This window comes from Passer montanus, unplaced genomic scaffold (assembly GCF_014805655.1).
Source record: "Passer montanus isolate IOZ18808 unplaced genomic scaffold, ASM1480565v1 scaffold3, whole genome shotgun sequence".
NCBI classification, from domain to species: domain Eukaryota; kingdom Metazoa; phylum Chordata; class Aves; order Passeriformes; family Passeridae; genus Passer; species Passer montanus.
This window is the reverse complement of record NW_024367707.1, coordinates 18,014,351-18,034,438: the sequence shown is the minus strand read 5'-3', so window position 1 is coordinate 18,034,438 and position 20,088 is coordinate 18,014,351. Positions and strand designations below refer to the sequence as shown.

The 20,088-nt window shown below is 40.8% G+C and overlaps 1 protein-coding gene across 1 annotated transcript in view; it reads right to left on the bottom strand.

Moving 5' to 3' along the window:
- ST6GAL2 (ST6 beta-galactoside alpha-2,6-sialyltransferase 2) overlaps nt 1–11,467 on the bottom strand; it is a 168,489-nt gene extending 157,022 nt beyond the window's left edge. Inside the window, exon 1 of the mRNA XM_039714490.1 lies at nt 11,404–11,467. The gene's annotated coding sequence lies outside the window, so the exon portion shown is untranslated. The remainder of the gene's footprint in view (nt 1–11,403) is intronic.
- Between the last annotated feature and the right edge of the window lie 8,621 nt (nt 11,468–20,088).

Here is a 20,088-nt window from a genome sequence, read left to right as displayed (position 1 = left end):
GTCAGTTCTTGAGCCCAATAATGACAATAAACAGCAGTTGTTTGAAAATAGCCCAGACAAGGGACTAAATAAAGAGGGTGCTGCTTCTGCAGTTAACTATTATCCATACTATTCCTACTAGCTGTTACTCATAGTGTAAGCACTTCCATAGGCATTAACAGTGTCACAGCTTGTCAAAAAGTAGTCTTATGAGCCAAGCCTTGAAGAACAAAACACTTGTGTGTCCTAAATTTCCGCTGTAGCGACGATAAGTGTTGTGGTTTAATCCCAGCTGGCAGCCAAGCACCACATTACTGCCTCTTACACAGCCTCCTCCCTGCCCCCAGAGGGGAGGAGAACTGGAACAGAAAGGTAAACCCCATGGGATGAGACAAAAATAACTTAATAATTGAAACAAAATAAAATTATAATTATAAACATGTTAATAATATTAATAATTGTAATTATAAGGACAGGGAAAAAGACTAACAGGACCCAGAAGACAAAAGGGATGCACAGTACGATTGCTCACCATCCACTGACTAATACCCATCCCATCCCTGAGCAGAGATTGGCTCCTTCTGGGTAATTCCCCAGTTTGGGTACTGGACATGATGCTTTAATTATATGAAATACTCCTTTGGCCAGTTTGGCTCAGCAGTACAAACTATGCTCTCTCCTGGCTTTTTGTGCAGCTCCTCATTGACAGAGCATGAGATGCTGAAAAATCCTCGACTGAGGATAAGCACTACTTCACAACTGTCAGAACACCAGTGTGTTATCAGCATTATCCTCATACTGAATCCAAAACACAGCACTGTACCAGCTACTACAGATTAAAGTAACTCTGTCCCAGCCAAATTCAGGGCAGTAAGAAATGTGACTGTCCTGAAACACAAATGGTAAAACAGAACATGACCTACTAACTTGGATGTCACATTTTCAAGCAGAGTTCTTTTTGAATGCATTTGTGTAGCATAACACAGAGCTTTGTGAGGTTGTCCAGGCTAGTGTGGATCCTGGAAGCAGCATGGTGCTGTTCAGAAAGTCTCCATCAAGGTGAACATACCCTCCTAATACAGCTATGTTTCTTTCAGCAACTCAATATTGCACCTTATTCCTAAACCTAGAAAGCCATATTTAGCATTTAGTACTTTTACTTATATAGACCCATATAGATGTGTCTCAGAAGCCTGTGTTTGGATTCCTGTTTTTGAAAACCTTGCCTGCAAGGTTTTGCCCTAAAAATTGAATACTAGTCAAACTATCCTATCTAAGTATGTTAAAATAGACTTACTCCTGTAAATATGCAAGGCATCATGCAACTCAGTGTTTTCAAACAGTTTACATCCTGTATAAAAGGGGGGGCGTACTCTGCAAAAACATGAGGCAACTGCAATAAATTAAAGTGAAAGTGAAATGTTGTCTAAATTCTTATGCATGGAGCTGCTTCACACTTCTGCTTGCTGCATCTCATTCTTCTGTGATTATTCAAAGCTTGTACCTTCCTAGGAATGAAAACATCAGCTCCAAAACTGAAAATTTCATGGAAACAATCTTAATGGTGACATCTTCTGAGTGCCCTCATGCCACTAGCAGCATAATTTTTTTTCACACGGTGTGTACATAATTTTCTGCAATGTCTAAACAATGCAGCACAGTCAACAATCTTGTTCCTGTTAATTGACAGATCTTCACTTTCATAACTCTTCTCAATTAAAAATCACAGCTGATGCTGTCAGGTTAAGAATCTCACAGCATGATTTTGGGGCCAAATCAAATACAAATTACACTGTGTTCACATTAGTAACTCCTTATTTTGTTTGTTTGTTTGCTCTGGATCTGTGAAATAAGAGCTTTGAATTTGTTCTGATGTGTTAGTGTTTATTGCATGTACAGGGCCACCAATTTCTGAACCACTTGGCTTGAGAATCTGTGCTGTAAGTAAAGTCCCGCTTCTTGCTTCTGGCCCTGCCTTGCTGCTGCCTGGACTCTAGGCACTGCATACAAAAATATCACCAGGGATGCCACAAGAAAAATACTTTCTGCTTGGCAGGACTTTCTTTGTCAAACAACAGTAGCACTAACTTCACCATACCACTTTTTCATGTCTACAGTTTTCATGCTTTCTACAAAATCTCTATTTCCTTTAGTTCAGAGTTACCCCTAGATGCCTGGTCCAAAGACTTGGATTTCTTGATTTCTATTGCAGCCTGATGGCTCGGGCCAGGAATGGCAAGGACTTCCATCATCTTTATTTTGCATCCCCCCTGTGCAAACTTCTGTGTGTTCCAGCAGGTCTGGTGCTCTCACTGGTATCAAACATCTTTGTTTCTGCATCTCTGGAGGCATGTCTGTCATGTAAGCTAATGCCACAGCTCTCACCTTAGGCTTAACGCAAGCCCCAGCCTGTGGAAAGCAGTGCCTTGTTTCACCCACAGTGCCAAGGTGGGTGAAGGTGGCAGACCCAGAGAACCATTGCCACTTGCTTTGCCCTGCAGGCTGCTCTTGGCTCCATGGAACTCCCAGCTTCTGCTGCTGCAAAAGGGAGTCTGAATATGAGTGGGACCCCACCACCACCCATGGGGAACACATAGCACTTCAGACCCTCCTTAAGGCAATAAGAAAAATGTAAAAACTATAGCCAAGGCTAAGAGGTGTAATTTGATGTTGCCTTCAGCTTTCCTGTGGCTCAGATAGGCATCTCACTGTGTCACAGAACCAAGGTGCTCTGGCCCAAAGCAGCATGTGTCAGCATCATTGCTCTCTGGGCCAGTCATTTCTGTCTGCTCCTCTTCCCCTGTGAAGTCACTGGATCCTCAGTGAGGCACTGCCCCTGGCTCTCGGTGTGGGTGTGCAGTCCCACACACCCAGCCTTCACAGACTCTCTGGCTTCAGTGGCCTCAGGTGCCTGATATGTTTAAAACAGTACCCAGGACTTGGCAAGACATTAGGCTGATGGTTCAACTAAACAAAGCTCATCTCACTTCACTGTGAACCAGTCTGCCAAATGAGCAATTAGAACCAAAAGTACCTCATTATTTTTATTTCGTTTTAATGCTCAAGCTTGTCCCCTTGATCCTTTAAATTATAAAGCAATTGTGGAGCTTTATTGAACAGTACCTACCATGGAGCCTTTAATGATCTCCTTCTAGGCACCCTTCATGATAATCTGTTTAGATTATCCCACACCAAGTTCCATCTTCAAGTAGCAGGTATTCCTAGCTTTCCTATGAGGTCTATCAGGATGTTTCAATGAACCTTTCTGAGCTTCTGCTGCCAGAAAAATTTGTCAAGGGAAAAAATGAGCTTCAAGAAGCTGCCACTCCTATTTTACTGTTCTTTCATTTGAGGCAGGGGGAGAGAAATTGTGTTTGTGGCACTTCTCTTTATCTCTGTGGAGCATCTAATTCCCAATATTGTTTTGGCTAAGGATTTCTTGCTGTTGTTTTCCAAAACAAAAATTAACAAATTAGATTTTGGTCCCTTCCCTCTAATAAATTTCACATAAGCATGGCTCAAATGCCTTAGATATGTATGCTCCTGGAGTTTGTAAATACCTTTTTTGAAGAATATTAGGGTTCTTTGGGTTTATTTGGGTTTGGGATTTGGGCTTTAGTTGGTTTTTTTTTTCCAAGTTTCTCATTTCATTTCATTTCATTTCATTTCATTTCATTTCATTCTTCAAACCTTGTTAGCTGCAGCCTTATTATAGGAGGTTTTTCCTCACCTCTGCTGAGATAGGCAGATCTAATGTTTTCTTGTTGATTGGTTGGCTAGACAGACTGGCCTGCATTGTGTAATGGATAGTGAGTGCCTGGAAATAACCTCCATGCACTAGTTAATGAGTGGAAACATAGGAATTTGAACTACTAGTACTGTTAGTTTTGCAAGCAACAGGGCATTATTAAGTATTCCATACTTAAATGAGTGGTGCTGGCACTGCAGGATGATGAGTTAAAGGCTGTATTGTTTTTCCTCTTAAATGCCCTTAAAAATACTCTCCCTCTTCCTTCCTTTCCCCAACCCCAAGAGCAGAATGCTTGGATTTGCTTGCTAATGGATCTTGTCCATGATCTCAGATGTGTTGATGTGATGATGCTGTAGCTGGAACAGCAGGAGTGGACAAAGATTGTGAGTGCTGGATACCAATGTGCCACTGGTTCTAAATGGATCCTGCACTAAATACAGAGGGATTGCTTGCTGTGGAAAGCAAAGCAAAATAATCATTCTGTCCCTGAAAATAATTTGAAAATATATTCAGAATACATTGAAAATGTATTGCTGTAACCAGTTTTGCATTCTGTCATATGCTCTTTTTCCAGTTGGACAGCTTTCACCCTTCTTTGTTCATTCTAAGATGAGCCATCTTCTCCAGCCTTCTTCAAACCACCAAGAAGCAACTCAAAGTTTGTCTGAAATCCAGATGGAAGATTACAAAATCTACATATCTTAAATGAGATGGATGAGTAATGCAGCTTACTTGTCTAAATCACTCAGCAATCCAAATTACATGCCACATGGTACTCTTTAAGCTAGTCAAGAACAGTTTCCTTTTTTTTTTTTAATTAATTCAGTCTAAATGCTTTTAATAACTTCAGAGCTGAAAAGAAAGAGCACTGCTGTAAACAGTATTTTGGTTTCATCTGACCCTTGCTGATTATGAGATCAGCTCTTAAGATACATTATCTGGAAATATGATGGTCCTTAATTTTTTCCTCAAACACACCTGGCTAATGGATCTTGTCTATATTGATATTGAGGGATATTGAGCTAGAAAAATATGCTCAGGAAATTCAAAGGGGATCTTTGGTGAAAGTAAGGCAGTACATTGTACCTGCATTGCATCTATAGTGCCATGGAAAGCATATTTCAGTGTTACTTCTCAATGAGCATAGCAGAACAAATGTTTGCCTGCTTTGCACACCATTCCCATAAAGAAATAAAATCATCATTTTAAAATCTAACATTACATCTACTTACAATTTCTAAAGCTATGTTCTTCAATTTGCTAGCAGGAAAATACTGATCCTATAGGCTTCAACAACATCAATTAATATCTGTGGGGAGTTTAATCAATAAATAAGCTCTCTTCTGTTATTGAGCATTTTCACCATCAAATGACTATGTATAATGCTGTGAAAGTGGTCAACTATACTGTGTCACTCAAGAGAAAAGGAAATTTGCTCTCTCAAGGTATAGGGACAGGGGAATGATGGGTTATATGTATTTCCCTGGAGCTGGATCGGTGGGTTTGTAGATAACTTTAGACGTAAGAGCTGTTGCCTCCAGGGATCTGATCTCAGAAGCACTCAACAGGGGCATTTGGACTCTCCAACAGGAAGCAACTTGACACCAGACATGCCCCCCAAAAGAGGACTGAAGCAGCAGTTTCAGCAAATGGGACTGCCAGATTTCCTGTACATAGGGAAAAGACATGAGCGTTTTGTAATGTGCCAGAATCTGGGTGCTTGCTCCTGCAGTAAGCTCTAGGGAGCTGTTTGAATCTCTAGCAAGAAGGCAACAGCTTGGGAAAAACCTCTTGGGAGTTTGTTCTGTGCTGAGCCTTGGTTTAAATCACCTTATTGACCTCTGATTGAATGCATCTAAAAGACAACAGGACTTATGAGATGGGGAGATCTGGATTTATCTTGATGTGTTTTATAACAATCCCGTTAGAACTAACTGAAGGAGACCTTTTTGCATCTCACTATTTGAGTTTCCTTTTTAAGACTGTCATCATATATTAGGCTTTTAGTTGAGCTAGAGAGGTGGCCAGTTTTATTCTGTCTTTCTCAGCATAAAAAAATTAATTTCAGTAAAGTTTCTGTGGTTTTTTTTTCAAACTACTAGTACTGTTAGGACTATTGTAACTTGTATTCTCCCCTCAGTGGTCCCAGTGGAGAGTGAGAATTTTTTTTCAGACTAATATTTTGACCCTTCTCCTTATCCTGTGCTGGGAATATTGTAACTTGTATTCTCCCCTCAGTGGTCCCAGTGGAGAGTGAGAGAAGCAAGGATGTAGAGCAGCTGTTCTGTACACGCTTCCTGTCCCTTGAAACAGCCCACTGTTTACTCTGTTCTGTCCCAACAACCAGGTTTAATGCCCATGAGGTGGATGAAATTAATCATAGATCCATTCACTGAATGCTTTTACTTCAGCTGAGAGACAGTTTCTGGCTCTTTAAAGGGGGCACTTTAAGTTTTGATGAAATATATTTCCATATAAAATATACTAAATAGAAATATAAAAGCATGCAGTACACCAAAATCTGCTCCTGTTTCACACAGCTTATTCCAGCCAAATGCACCAACTTTGGTTTGGGACAAAAACACAGCAATATTGTGGACTGATGTTTTGATCATTTTACACTGAAGGTGCCAGCTTTGAAAGATGTGAGTGGGTTTCTGGACAGAAAGAGAATTCTGCAGAAATATACTTTGTTAGGGCATTTGTCAGCTCACCACAGATTCACCTTATCAAGTCAACTGTCAGAAACAAACACTTACTGCAGTCAGTTGTGTGCAGCTGATAGGACTGCCAAAGAAATTGGTATTTCTCAGTGTCCTTGATATAATTGCCACATACATTCCCAGACACTGATTCCAGAAAAGGTATGCTGAGTCTTTTCTTCAAACACTTGGATGAAGAGATTATCGTGTTTATTGAGAGGATCAGCTGTAGATGGGGGAACAGAAGTTTTCTGAGACTGCTGCACCAGTCCTGGAAAGTGTCTGGAGCCTGCAGGTGCTTCTATGCTCTGTACTCTGAGGGAAAAGTTCCCCGTGTCACAGGCACCATCCAGCTGTCTGAGGCTGATGCTAAGAATATCAGCTAGAGGTATGTGGGGAGAATTCTTCCACAGGAGCACCTAAAGGCTGCAGGCAGGAGCTGTGTAGGTGCTGCCTGTGTAGGTATTGTGCATATAAGGCACAGCCTCTCCCCCCAGTATGCTGCATAAGCACAGAAGACATGATGGGGTGCATAGGTGGAAGGGGAGGCAAAAATATTTTCTCCTTTTTGCAGATGAGGAGACACCAATCTGAAGGTCTGAACACTAGCAAATGAACATCAGGGTCAGATTCCTAAAGCAGGAATTGTTTACCAATGTTTCCCGTTTTCCAGTAGCATCATTTAAGACATTTGTGAAGAGAAAGGAATAGTGTTGCATTTGAATTGAATTAAAAATTCTTAGGTGTTGGGGCAATGTATTAAAACACAGTGCATTTGAGTACTTGTCAAGTACAAAATGCAAGTGGCTAATGCTGCAGTCAAATGCATTTTTCCAAGGAGTCAGCTGCTTTCTTATTGCATTTATAAAACATATCTCCATGGAATTATATTTTCTGAGACATGAATCAACACAACATATGTTATAGTGCTTCAGCTTTGTTTTCATAATGAAAAGAAGCTGCTTTAATAGCATCTGTTATAGTGCTAGGAACGTATCCTGCCACAGATTCTTAGTGAAAAAAAACACCAATTGCAAGTCAAAGGACTCAGATCCAGGTTTACAGGAATGGGATGTGATTATGCCTGCTATTACCTAGTTATCTGTTCTGCTCTTCTTCATTTCTTTAATTATTTAGCAGATTTAGCACAGAAATGCAGTAAAGAAAACACTCAAACTCAGATACAGACAGTCTTCTTTAAACCAGCAAGGAATTTTGACTGCAAAGTCCTATTGAAGTAAATTCTTTTTTCCTTTAGGACGGTAGCTTTCCTTTGCTGCAGTTGTCTTCTAAAATATACATTATAGATTATCTTCCTTTGAGAGAATAGTGAAAGGAAAACTTGCTGTACTGGGACTTGGTAAACTGCTGCTAATCTAATTTATATTACAGGGTATCAATTACTGTGGAATTCATACACTACTGAATGTCACTTCCACTCTTTTCTTAGCAATGACAAAAACAATTTGTAATTCATTCTAATCACGAGAAGGCCACACATAATTCCCCTCATAACTGCAATATTATGGCTTTTCAAGGTCCTTTCACCCTTCCCACTGCCCTGCAGTAAAAGGAGGTAGCAGTTGTTTGGATTTTGAGTTGTTTCTCTGGGCCCAGAAACTAAAAGGCAATGACAGAACTTTTGAATAGTTTTCTCTCCTTTTGATCCTGCCAAAGAGTAAGGAGTTACAAAAAAATGAACAGTTATGATCAGAAGATTGCACCGGGCTATTACACATGCTAAATAATCTACCCGTGCTTAATATTTCATATTTCCATGTAGCCTGATAAACATAAAGGTGTGCAATGGATGGAGATGTGATATCTGCTTCAAAGAGATTTGGTCTAAGTCATAGCCATGGAGATTTCCCAGGAAAAAGGGAAAGATAGAAGATGTCTGAGTACAACAGTGAGGACTTTTAGGGTGATAAACCTAAAGCAGAGACACCAGTCTCTGCTTCCTTGGTTTGGTTTTACAATTCTTATAAACAGAATTGTAGTCAAGTAATGCAAACAAAAGCCACTGCTGGCAGCGGGAATACTCTTTGAAAATCCCGGTTTGTTCAGTTGACAATGATATATAAATCTTTATGCTTTAGTGATGGATATTGAAATGCCTGGATTGATAAGTTTTGCTATATATAAAAATAGATAGGGGAAATAGAAAACTTTGACATATAAAAGGATGATAAACTAGAAACATAATTTAAAAGAACTCTGCCAGTGCTTGAGTGTCTGGTATTTTCTGCTTCATGAATTGTAATCTTTGATGGGGGGCAGGGAGGAGAGCTCATTTCCACTCAGAGAAGCAACAGAGAGAATTTCTGATGAAAAGCCAGGTTGGCTTGAAGGTACATTTAGATCTCCCTGGCTCATACTGTTGGGGTCTGAAGATTTTTTATCAGCAAGATCTTAAGACCATGCCTGATCATCCTCTAGAAACAACTCCCCTTGGGCTGTTAGGGAGGATGGAGTAAGCCACTGCCAGGTGACACATGCTGACTGCAGGCTGACACAGTCAGATCAGCCCAAGCACAGGCAATGTCTCCTGCCCACCACTGACCAGGGTATCTGCTCCTGTATGGATGTGTGGGTACACAGCCACAAGTAGGGTCATCCTGTCTGTGAGACAGGTAGTTCCTTCTAGAGGAAGACACAAATATTTCCTGCCTTCCCACATTTCTGTGAGAAGGGAGGGGAGGCAGATTTCTTGTGACATGGGTGAGGCTCTGCAGAGCATACACTGCCCGTGATAAACGCAGATTTTGCCTATCAGCAAAGATGCTTTCCTCATTTATTTTTTTTTTTTGTGATGCATTGCATCGTCCTCACAGAGCAAACTTCCAATAGGCAGAAAGGTCATGGCATCTGGTCCCTGGTGAAAAATCCCCAGCATTTCTCTAACATCCTGACCTGATATTAAGATGTTTTGAGGACATCCTGCCATGCTGATAGCAAACAGATGACAGCAGAGTTCACTTGCTAAAATGAGTGTGATCAGGGCTGAATTTGATACAAGGATGTGGCATTGAGCTGGAGAGCTACCTGTTGCTGCTCCTCTTCAGACTGGAATTCTTCTCATTGAGCTGTTTCTCCTGTTTCATACATCCAAGCAGATGTTGAAAGCAAAACAAACTTTAAAAAGACAACACTCAGTTGTACTCAAGAGAATTCTAGCAGAGACTTATGTAGTTAATGGATGAAAATACCAAAGAATCCCAACAGCAAGGCCCAAATATCTTCTTCGCTTTCACTTTCTTCCCCTCTGGAAATTATTATTCTCTATATTGCGCTTCAGTATTATATATAATGTACTAAGCAGCCCAGGTAATGATGCAATTTTGATAACATTCAATCTATTGATGAACTAATGTTGATTCTGACAACCTGGAATATGTGGCATACTCTTACTTGCAACTGCCACTGCTAAACGTTACATAAACTCACTTATCAATCCCCTAGTCCTCCACACCCCATACCATGATTGCCCTGTCACCTGACTGAGTTTCAGGAAGCAATATCTATTCTGTGCTTGGCTAATTTCTGTTTTAATATTTACTTGAAAGTTGTCCATTAATAAACATTGAAATCTTTTGGAAAGGGAAAAATCTGTCCGTATCACTCTTCTGACCAGTAGAAAAGATGTAAATTTACTCATACAAGCTGGAAAGACACCACTACAGACGTAAACTCTAATCCTTTGAGCTATCATGTTTGCTCAGTAGCAAAGGAAATGATGCCTAGGGACACTGAGTGGCAGTTTCACATGATGTGTATATGTTTTCTGAACAGAAGGAGCAGCTAACCCCCATAGTTACAAATACAGCTGTGTCACCTGTGTATGACCCAATGGACAGCTGTAGCCAGCAGAGGTGTGGACTGGGCAGACAGTAGCAAATGAGCCAGTGGCCCCTGCCCAGCTAGTCAGGCTGTCATCTCTTGTAGATTGGATTTATCCATCAGGGTAGTGAGTAGCTGGGGCTCAGTTCAGAGGCAGTCATTCTGTTAATGCTCGGTACTGCCTGACAAAAACCTCAGCCTGTCCCTGGTTAGCTCGTTCCTACTTTTCAAATCAAAACACAACCAGGTCCAAGGTACTGGGACTCTCAGATAACAGCATTATTTCAGCCTCTTGTTTCAAATGCCACTGCTCAACTGGGGCAAAGAGAGCTGTGATCTGACCTCTCTAGTGGCCTCTATAATTTTCTGTGGAGTTCAATGAGATTGACTCATATGATCAAGGCAAAGAAGAAGAGTGTCTGGGAATGCTTTTTGCTACACGTACTGAAAGGACCTACCTGAAGAGTGCTACTTTTTATGTGGATGACTAATAAAACATGTGATGCAAGTGCAAACATCAGCACCTTGAGCAGTAAATGTGCATCTCCCAGCTTTTTGAACTTTTTGTTAGCATAGCAAGTCTGTACAATCAACACCAGAAACATGCACAAGAATATAAATGCAAGTAAAAAGCACACGTTATCTCCTTTTTAGCTTCAGCTCTCATCCCTCTTCTGATAAAGTTCTACATTTCAAATGCCATCAGTCTGCAGGAAGATAGTTTCTTCTTTCAGAGCCTATTAGCACATTCAACACAATAAAGACGATATGGGAGGGAAAGGACAACAAGAGAAAAATGGTAGGGGTAAACAAAACAAAGCAACACACAACCACTTTTCCAGCAGTTCTGAGAAACACTTACTAATCTTATCTTTTGTAGAAAAATTCTGCTCTGTTTCAGGCATTCCTGAATGTACTTAGCATTGCTCTTGAGCATGCAAAACATTCCTCGTGATTGCCTTCATATCCCAGCAATCCACAGAAGATCTTACACATTTATTACACTAAATCCTTGAAATCTAATGGATCTTAAGCTGCACACAGGTTCTGAGTATGCCCAGAGCTCCCTGCCACCCTCCCTCCTGCCTTTTGCTGAGCTAATCCGCAGCTCTGCCGGCTAAGGGGACTTACCAAGGGCTTTTCGATGGGAGGAAGCAGTGAGGAGCTCGCACACACTGGAATAGCTGCTACCCAGTAATGAAGCAGGAACTGAGAAGTCTCACTCTTTCAGCAGCTATTCAGGTAGTGCTGCCAGCTTTCTCTAGCTCTCTGCATACACACACACGGGGTGGGGAGGGGGGGATTGGGAAGGGGGAGAGACAGGGAGAGGCACAATAAACTCTGACCATAATTATGAGAGCTCCTTTCTACGAATTGTAGCAGCAAGAGATCCCTTCAGCAGCCTTTTCAGCATGATCTCTTTAAAAAGGAGTCCCTTGCAAAAAAAATTGCATCCTTCCTACTCTCTCTCACTGTAAGAAAAATTAAAGCCAGCTCTCACAGAGATTTAGTCATTGATGTATCATAGAGAGGTTATTGTTGATCAGAGTTTTATTTTTTCTTTTTTATGATGAAAGTTTTATTATAAAATCTAGCCTAGCTTGCAGTCAAAAAGAGACCTGACTTTGCTCTTTATAAGGAACAATCTCCCAGGAAAGCAGTTTAGATCAATAATTTCATGCCTTTAATGACTGTATTTATGAAAGAAAGCATCCAGGCTAAGCGATTCACTAACTGAAAAGGTAACAGTTTAGTAAATACACATCATTGCCTTTTTGTACCTGCACCCACCATTAAAGGAAAAATGCAATACTACATGTAAATTCATAGAAGGATTTATAATAGAATATTATTGCATTTGGCAAAGGGATCTGAAGGATTTTAAAAAGCTTAAAATCTCCAAGACAGATCATTTCTTTAAAGTTCTTCAGAATCCTATTCTTTAGAATCCTTGTTCTTTGAAGCCTTAAAATTATTTATCCTGTCATTACTTCTGATGTAACCTTTGATAAAATGAGATAAAAAAATATCCTCTTCCTAAGGAAAAGAGGGAAGTGTTCTGCAATATTTCCCACCATCAATCCATCTCTCTTTCTCCCACATGATCCCCATACACTCATCTACACACATGCACAACACAATAGCAAATGTAACAAATGGGGGGCTGAAATCTCACATTTCCTTCAGACTACCAGCAGTCTCATTCCCAGAAAGAAGTGGCTATGTCCAGATCTTGGTACAATTCCAATAATCACAGGGTCATTCTTACAGCAGACGAAGGAAAGGGTAAAAAAATATAAGTAGAATGTATGAATGTGACTTTGTCCCCATGAGCAAGACAGGGAGCAGCAGGGAGCCAGCTTGGCAGACCCCCAGTGTGACAATGACTTTAAGGACTGCTAGTTGGTATCACCATTCAGATGCACGAGGGACCTTGTAACAAGGATGGAAATGGGAAGAAAAGAAGAAAAAATAATTTACAGAAGCCTATTAAAAAAAAACCAAAAAACAACAAACAACCAGTCACAACTGTGAGTTGCCTTATTGATAGCTCTGTCTAAAACATGCTAGTGCTCTGCAACGTTCCATGAAAGCCTTGATCAGCCTGCTAACAGTTTGCAGGGGTTGTTTTCAAACACAGCTGCCTGGTTGTTAATTTACAAGACATGTACTTAATATTTACTTTTAATCAAAAACAAATCATTTTGGGCCCAGTAAGTTTTTAGGAAATCACAGAATATGAAGTGTACAAAGAGAAGCTTCTTCCAAGGCTTTGACTTGTCTCAGTAGAATAAGATGAAAGGATGGAAATTTCTGTCCTTTGTTACTCCTGCCTCCCTCCTGCTCAGAGTGGATTAGGCAGCAGATGGTAAATACAACCTTGTGTTTTAGCTGCAGACTAACACTGTCTGCCACTTCTTGGTCCTAAAGGAGCCCCAATGCAGATGGCCACAAAGGCATGTGGGGTCATTGGTGGCATAGACAGAGGCAGCCATGACTTTCAAGACTTGTTTTTTCTTGCTATAAAAAGCAGGGACTCTTGGTGGCCTATAAACCATATATTGCAATATCCTACTGCTTGTTCATTTGCTGTGGAAGTTCAGCCTCACAAAACACATTCTTCATCTCTCTATTCATCCTCTGGAGAGGTTAGTCAGGAAATTGGCAAGCAATGGTGTTTAAAATGGCAGAGAACTTCTCCCAAGGTCAGAGCAGTTTTGCCAGTACCATTGGGGATTCCTGTCTGTACCCTCTCTCCCATCACAAATACCCTTACTGCAGGACCTGGAGGGTCTGAGGCACCCTCACTTCACTCCCACAGCTGGCATGTCACTGCTCCAGCAGCAGGATGGAGCATGGCTTGGGCAAGAGCTGCAGGTACCTGCTGTAGGCAGAGCTTTCCTGCCTTGTGAGCTGTGCTAGCTGCAGTTGCAGGTTCCTAAGAACTACAAATAGGCAGTGGCAACGTGTTTACTTTCTGAGGGCAGCCCAAATTGCTGACATGTGAGATCTTTCTGCATTAAAAACAAACTATCCAGCCCTTTAGCTATTCCTCCATCTGGGCTTGCTAAAGACAAGCCTCATAGAGAAGAATGGAAAGAGTTCAAGGAACACTTCATACCTTTATGATAGGAGGGCTCTGTTCTTAGGGGATTATATTAATTCAATCAGATCTTTGGGTTGTCACTAGTGAGTGCATGCAACTTACACTTTAGTAAAAAAGATTCTTTTTTTCAGTGCAAGTAAAGAATCTGGGAGAACTCTTCCACAAATTACAGCTCTACAACTTGGAAAGAGCTAACAAATCATCTGTGACCTGTGGATCTAATTGTATTGTGCAAAGAATGTCTCCTCCAGGGCTCTTTCCCTGATACACATATCTATTTGCCATTCTTCTTTGACATAAACCAATTTATGTGGCTTGCTTGTCAATAAATATCCTTAATTTTTAATGAGTAATACTAAAGCCAGTATTTAAGCCAGCCTTTAAGAAGCAGGTTCTTAAAGAAACACCTCTCATTTTCTCTGAGACCTGCAACATTTTGCTTGAAATACACATCAGGACTAAAATGTGCACTTAATACACTGGAGGATCAGGGTGATACCAGGGTTTGTTTTATTTCTTGCATGGATTCTGCTCTCCGTCAGTATCAACTACAAATTTTACACACTGGTATCTTGCTTACTGTCTGAAAATAATAGACTTACCTAATATAGCACATGGTATCCTTTGGCAGTCAATGTGGACTGGGCACTGAATGATTCCAGCAAGTTCTAATAACATTTTTTTCCTTTGTCTCTTCTTCTTCTTACTCTTTCCATGATTTATTGAGCATAATAGTTTCACTAAGGAAGGAGGTATTAGTGCATACTTTATAATGATGTCAGAATTATCCCAGTGTCAGTATTACTAATACAGGAGAATCAATATCAGCTTTACAATGAAAAGAAATCTGGATGATATATATGGAAGCACATAAATCATGCATGCATGCAACTTCTGCCTCATGAGTGACACTACACTAACTTAGAGAAAACTGATTTCTGAAGATATAACTATCCCCTTTCATTCCTTTCTCACAAAACTCTAAAGATACAGACACAGCTTGTCTTTCAGACAGTGATTTTTATGTGTGCTAGATTGCCAGAATTAAGCGTGTGCATCTTAATGTCACAGGTGCAAGATTTTACCCCATTGATTAAAAGAATCAATTCCTTGATTCATGGAAAATTCATGAATGGGAGGAGTGAAATTTCTGTGATAAATCTTATATTCTGTTCTCATTTACATCCAGGTAAACCTAATTTCAATGGTTTTTCATCAATTCTAACTGTGATCTGCAACACAATGTTAATCAAGGTAGTGCTGTTAAATCTAGTATAGCTTGTAAAAAACCTGCAAATTCTGAGACAGAGATTCTCCATGACAAAGAGATTTAGCACCTGTGAATATTGATGTGTGTCTTTTATAAAGTTACATAGAATCAGCAGGAATTTCTGCAATGTCATTACAGAACCCAAAACTCAAGGTCAAGCTGTAAAACCTTCAGGGTTTCTAGGCCACTGAAATTTTGAATTCATTATTCTGAGGAGGCTGTTTCTCCTTAAATAGAAGGAGTTGACAGTGAGTGACAATTCTTTGGAATTGTATCAGCAGTAATGCATTGCTTGTGTCAGCTGAAGAGAAAGGTAATTCACAGTAATGTTTATTAACTAATTAGGATTACATAATGTTTTGTAATCCAGGATGAGTTGGGGAGAAAACTCTTTATAAAACCTTTGTGATTGTTTTTTCTCTTTTGAAAAGAAAACAAATTAATTTTTATGTACTTCAATAAAACCTGAGATGTCAAGTTGAAATTGTGTTGTATTGAGGGGTTTTTTGGGGTGTTAATAGTAAGGAAGGGTCTAGGCAGATCCATGCAGCAGCTCAGTCTTACTCACTGTCCTGTAGTGGTGGGCTTCTATCCGTACATTTTCTACCCTTGCAGATTGAGAGATGAAATATCAACACTGGTTATGCCCTCAGCATATGCAAAGCTGCTGGTGTCTGCTGCAAAGACACAAAGCTGAGTTAGGGCAACCCACCTGTTACCTCACCAGTAACTTAAAATAACCTTACACAGCATTTCCATGCTTTCATTTACATTTGAGGAGTTTTAATGACCGTCAACACCTGTTGAATCTGAGGAAACAAAAAAGCAGTTTGCATAATAATTGCCATTGTGTGGCATATTGAAAGACTGAGAAATAGAAAAGAAGGACTTTAGGAAACAAATACCAGGGGCAGACTTGTCCTGGGAAGGTGACAGCTAGCAGAACATCTCTGTGTAACATGCAGAAACAGCAGCACAAACAAGTGAGGTGGGTGTAAAAGTGGTCACTGCTGAGTCCAGTGTTTTTCTAGCAAGTTTTTAACTCCCCATGTTTTGATCTAGCAGGAAGTCATCATGAAGCATGACTTTCTTTATCACTCTCTGGATTTTGAATGTATCAGAAAATGTCAGTCCCGGCCATTAGAGCATTTGTACCAGCACTCAAGTTAACTGATCTGGCTGCAGGTCTGTGTAGGCTGCCTCTCCATCCCCATAAAGGTGCTCTTTCACTAACCCCTAAGTGATCTAAAGGAGCTTGTTTCCTTCTGCTGACTCTGGATGGCTGTGGTGGTGGCTAACAAGCATGTGTGTGTGCTGCTGCTGTGCTTGATGAAGAAGAATCACATAAGTGTGACAGGAAAAGAAATCTGCAAAACAGAGATTGTACCATTTGCTTTGAAAGAGCTGAAATGTGTCATTGTGCTGATGTCTTCCAGACCTGAGTGCCATAACTGTGGGGCAGTCACTAAAGTGTCTGGGATGTGCCTAATTGTGCATGATTTTATGACACAATATGAGATTAATTATGAGCTTGCTTCTGTCAAAAGGGACAGTGTCATTATCCCCTCCCAGCTCCTCATCCCAGCTGTGATTTTTGTGACATATCTTGAGCCAGAGCTGGCTCTCATCTGCAAGAAGTTCAACACATTTAAAAGACATAAAATTCACCCAGCATATAAAAGCAGGGGATAGGTCTCTGTGGAAGCGATCAGAACGGGTTTACTCCAAGTAAAACAGAGTGACAGCACAGGACCAGGTAAGGGAGGAGCAGAGGGTGTCAGATTTCCTTTTCAGCAATAGAGAGCACAGCCTATCATTAAATCATACAGGAGCACATCTCTCAGGTACTGTACTGCATTGCAACTCTCTGCAGTCACAGACTCCTTTAAGATTGCTTTTACATTAAACATTGTGCTATGCAGGTTTAATCAGCAAGGAACAATGTACTGCACCATCAGAAAATTAAGCACCTCTACAAGAAACCAGATTTGAAACATCCCAGGGCTATTCCTTTAGATTATCAGAGAGAAAAGTAAAAAATCAACAACCTTCTATTTTTTTTTTCCTGGAGAAAGGAAAAACAGGATTTTACTGCTGACCCTTTAAAGTGAAGGGCTACTGATTAACCCAGGTCTTGTCAAAGATAATGGGGTTAAGAGCATGAAGAAGGGGGAAAGATAACATTGAAAGGGAAAATGGACAGAAGTCCTCACTTCAGTCTGAGCGTAAATTCACATGAGAACAACACAAAGAAAGACCTGGGTTATGTACAGAGCATTGCCCACCATACCATTTGGGTGGAGGTGATTAAACCTAAGAGAGCAGAGCATGTGTAATGTAGGGGTTGGAGGGGTAATTGGTGTGTTCATGCAGTGGTTGGCTTGGAGGCAGAGGCATCATCACTTAAGTCATGCTGCAGCTTCTGTCCAGATCCCCACCTTCGGGCAGAAGGTAGAGCATGGAGGAAGAGGAGTCCTGTCCTGATGTTGCCTGGATTTGTCCCTATGCCCAGAAACACAGTGATGCTCCCAGACACAGCAGGATGGACATCCAGCATGAATGCAATCTAGCTGAGGAAATGATGGCTGAAAACAAGAGACAACACAGACAAGATCAGGGTCACATTAAACATCAACTATTGTTTTTAGGGAAAGTACAGATAAATTTCCTATAATTAATCTGACATCCCAGGCTGACTTTCTTGCAGGACATAAGAAGTGGTTGTGCTTGGAGGCAGAGGCATCAACCACTTGAGCCATGCTGCAGCCTCTGTCCAGATCCCCACCTTCGGGCAGAAGGTAGAGCATGGAGGAAGAGGAGTCCTGTCCTGATGTTGCCTGGATTTGTCCCTATGCCCAGAAACACAGTGATGCTCCCAGACACAGAAGGATGGACATCCAGCATGAATGCAATCTAGCTGAGGAAATGATGGCTGAAAACAAGAGACAACACAGACAAGATCAGGGTCACATTAAGCATCAACTATTCTTTTTAGGGAAAGTACAGATAAATTTCCTATAATTAATCTGACATCCCAGGCTGACTTTCTTGCAGGACATAAGTCCAGGCTGCTGTCTGCTAATTTTCCATGACTCCTCACTTACTCCTCAGGCATAAAAAACTTTTCTGGGCGATAACTGCTTAGCTGCACTGCCTCTGCCCCCTGACACACTGCAGGGAGCCTGGGGGAGGGAATATGAGGAGGAGGTGAGAGGTAGCTGAGGGAATCGATGGAAGAGAAGCCATTCAAGCAAGCCTTGTATTGTTAGTGAGGTCACAACCACTGGTGGCACAAGGCTATCTGATGACACCTACAGCAAGGGAGAAAGTATGATCAGCAGCCTCCAGAAAAAGAGGTAGCAGGAATTGAAATCCTATGCTAGCTACCATGGAAGCTGGATTGTCAGATAAAAGCTGAACAGAAGCAGTGGATGCAAAAACTGGGGAAGAAAATGAACATTAGCTATTTTTATTGTATCCCTGAGGGAGAGAGATGAGAACAAAGAATGCCAAAAGCATAAGAACAGCTGATAAAGGTTTACTCAGCTCAGAAAATCCTACTCTAACATTTCTTATTCTATGAAATATAAATTAAGCCATTAGTACTTGAGGGGGTTCTGATTTCTGAATATGTACAAATCTAAATACATTCTACTTGGTGTCTGAAAACCTTGAAAACCTGAGAAGACTTGAGATTATCCTAGCTACACAAATAGGGCATTATAGGAAATGTCCCCTTTTATTTCTTACCCTGTCATAGGTAAAATAGTGCAAAGTTCCTCCTTATATGAAAAAACCATACACTGTAGCCAAATTATTTGGAGTAGATCTTTAGCTAAAAATTGAATTAGTGCAGTTTACACCAGTGGTGCATCTGTGAACTTGATATTTGGAGTAGATCTTTAGCTAAAAATAGTAAAAATTGAATTAGTGCAGTTTACACCAGTGGTGCATCTGTGAACTTGAGAAAAGTGTAACAGATGAAAAACATACTGCTGAATCAGTTTGCTCCTTTTATTTTCAGTTAATTCCCCCAACAGTGCCTGTGCATGCTCTAGGCATTTTTGCAAAGATTTGGTTTAAATTCACCATGTTGCTATGCACTTAACTATGAGTTTATATTTTAGCTCAAAGAATTTACGTGTGTGGTTGCTGTTTTCACCAGACACAAGTCCACAGAGGAACAAAAGGCATAGAAATATCAAATAATTAGACCATTTAGAAAACAATGATAAATCCTCAGAAACAGAATTGCATATGTTGTATTTTAAAAATATAATTTATGCTCCAGACTCTCCTCTTTCTCTACATAAGCCCACAGAACTGAAGAAGTAATAATACCCTGTGCTCCTAGGTGGGCATAAGAAAGAATATGGCTGGATCTCGTGGGTGCTCAGCACCCCCAGAGGTGCAACAAGAATTAAAATAAGGATTTCAGAAAGCCAAATTCAAATTCCAGAGTCTAAATCGTTTGCTTAGCATTTTTCACAGTGAGCCCACTGAGGAAAGACAGGGCAGGATTTTGCTTCAGGATAAGCAACCACACAGGAAAGGGGAAAATGCCTGCCTTCAGCAGCTTATGTGGTCTGGATGTGTCTGTACTGCCTTTTGTACTGCACGAGGGTGCTCTGGCCAAGACCTGTGGTGGAGCACAGAATCTGCTGCAGCAGATGTGACAGGGAAGGTTGGTATCCATGTGCGTCTTCCTTCAGGACATCAGCCTAAAGGGGCATGAAATATGATAATTGCAGTAATCCAACTACATGCAATGTCTGAATTCTGGCTGACACGTAGAAGTTGTTGCTTTAAAAGGTTACTGCAGTGGGGGTTGGACTCCTCTGCTGGATGTGGGATCAGCAAGAAAAGAGAGGCAGCCTTCATAATTTGAGCCAGACAAGCCATCAGGCTGTCTGAAGCCTGGGAAGACTACCTGGCTTTA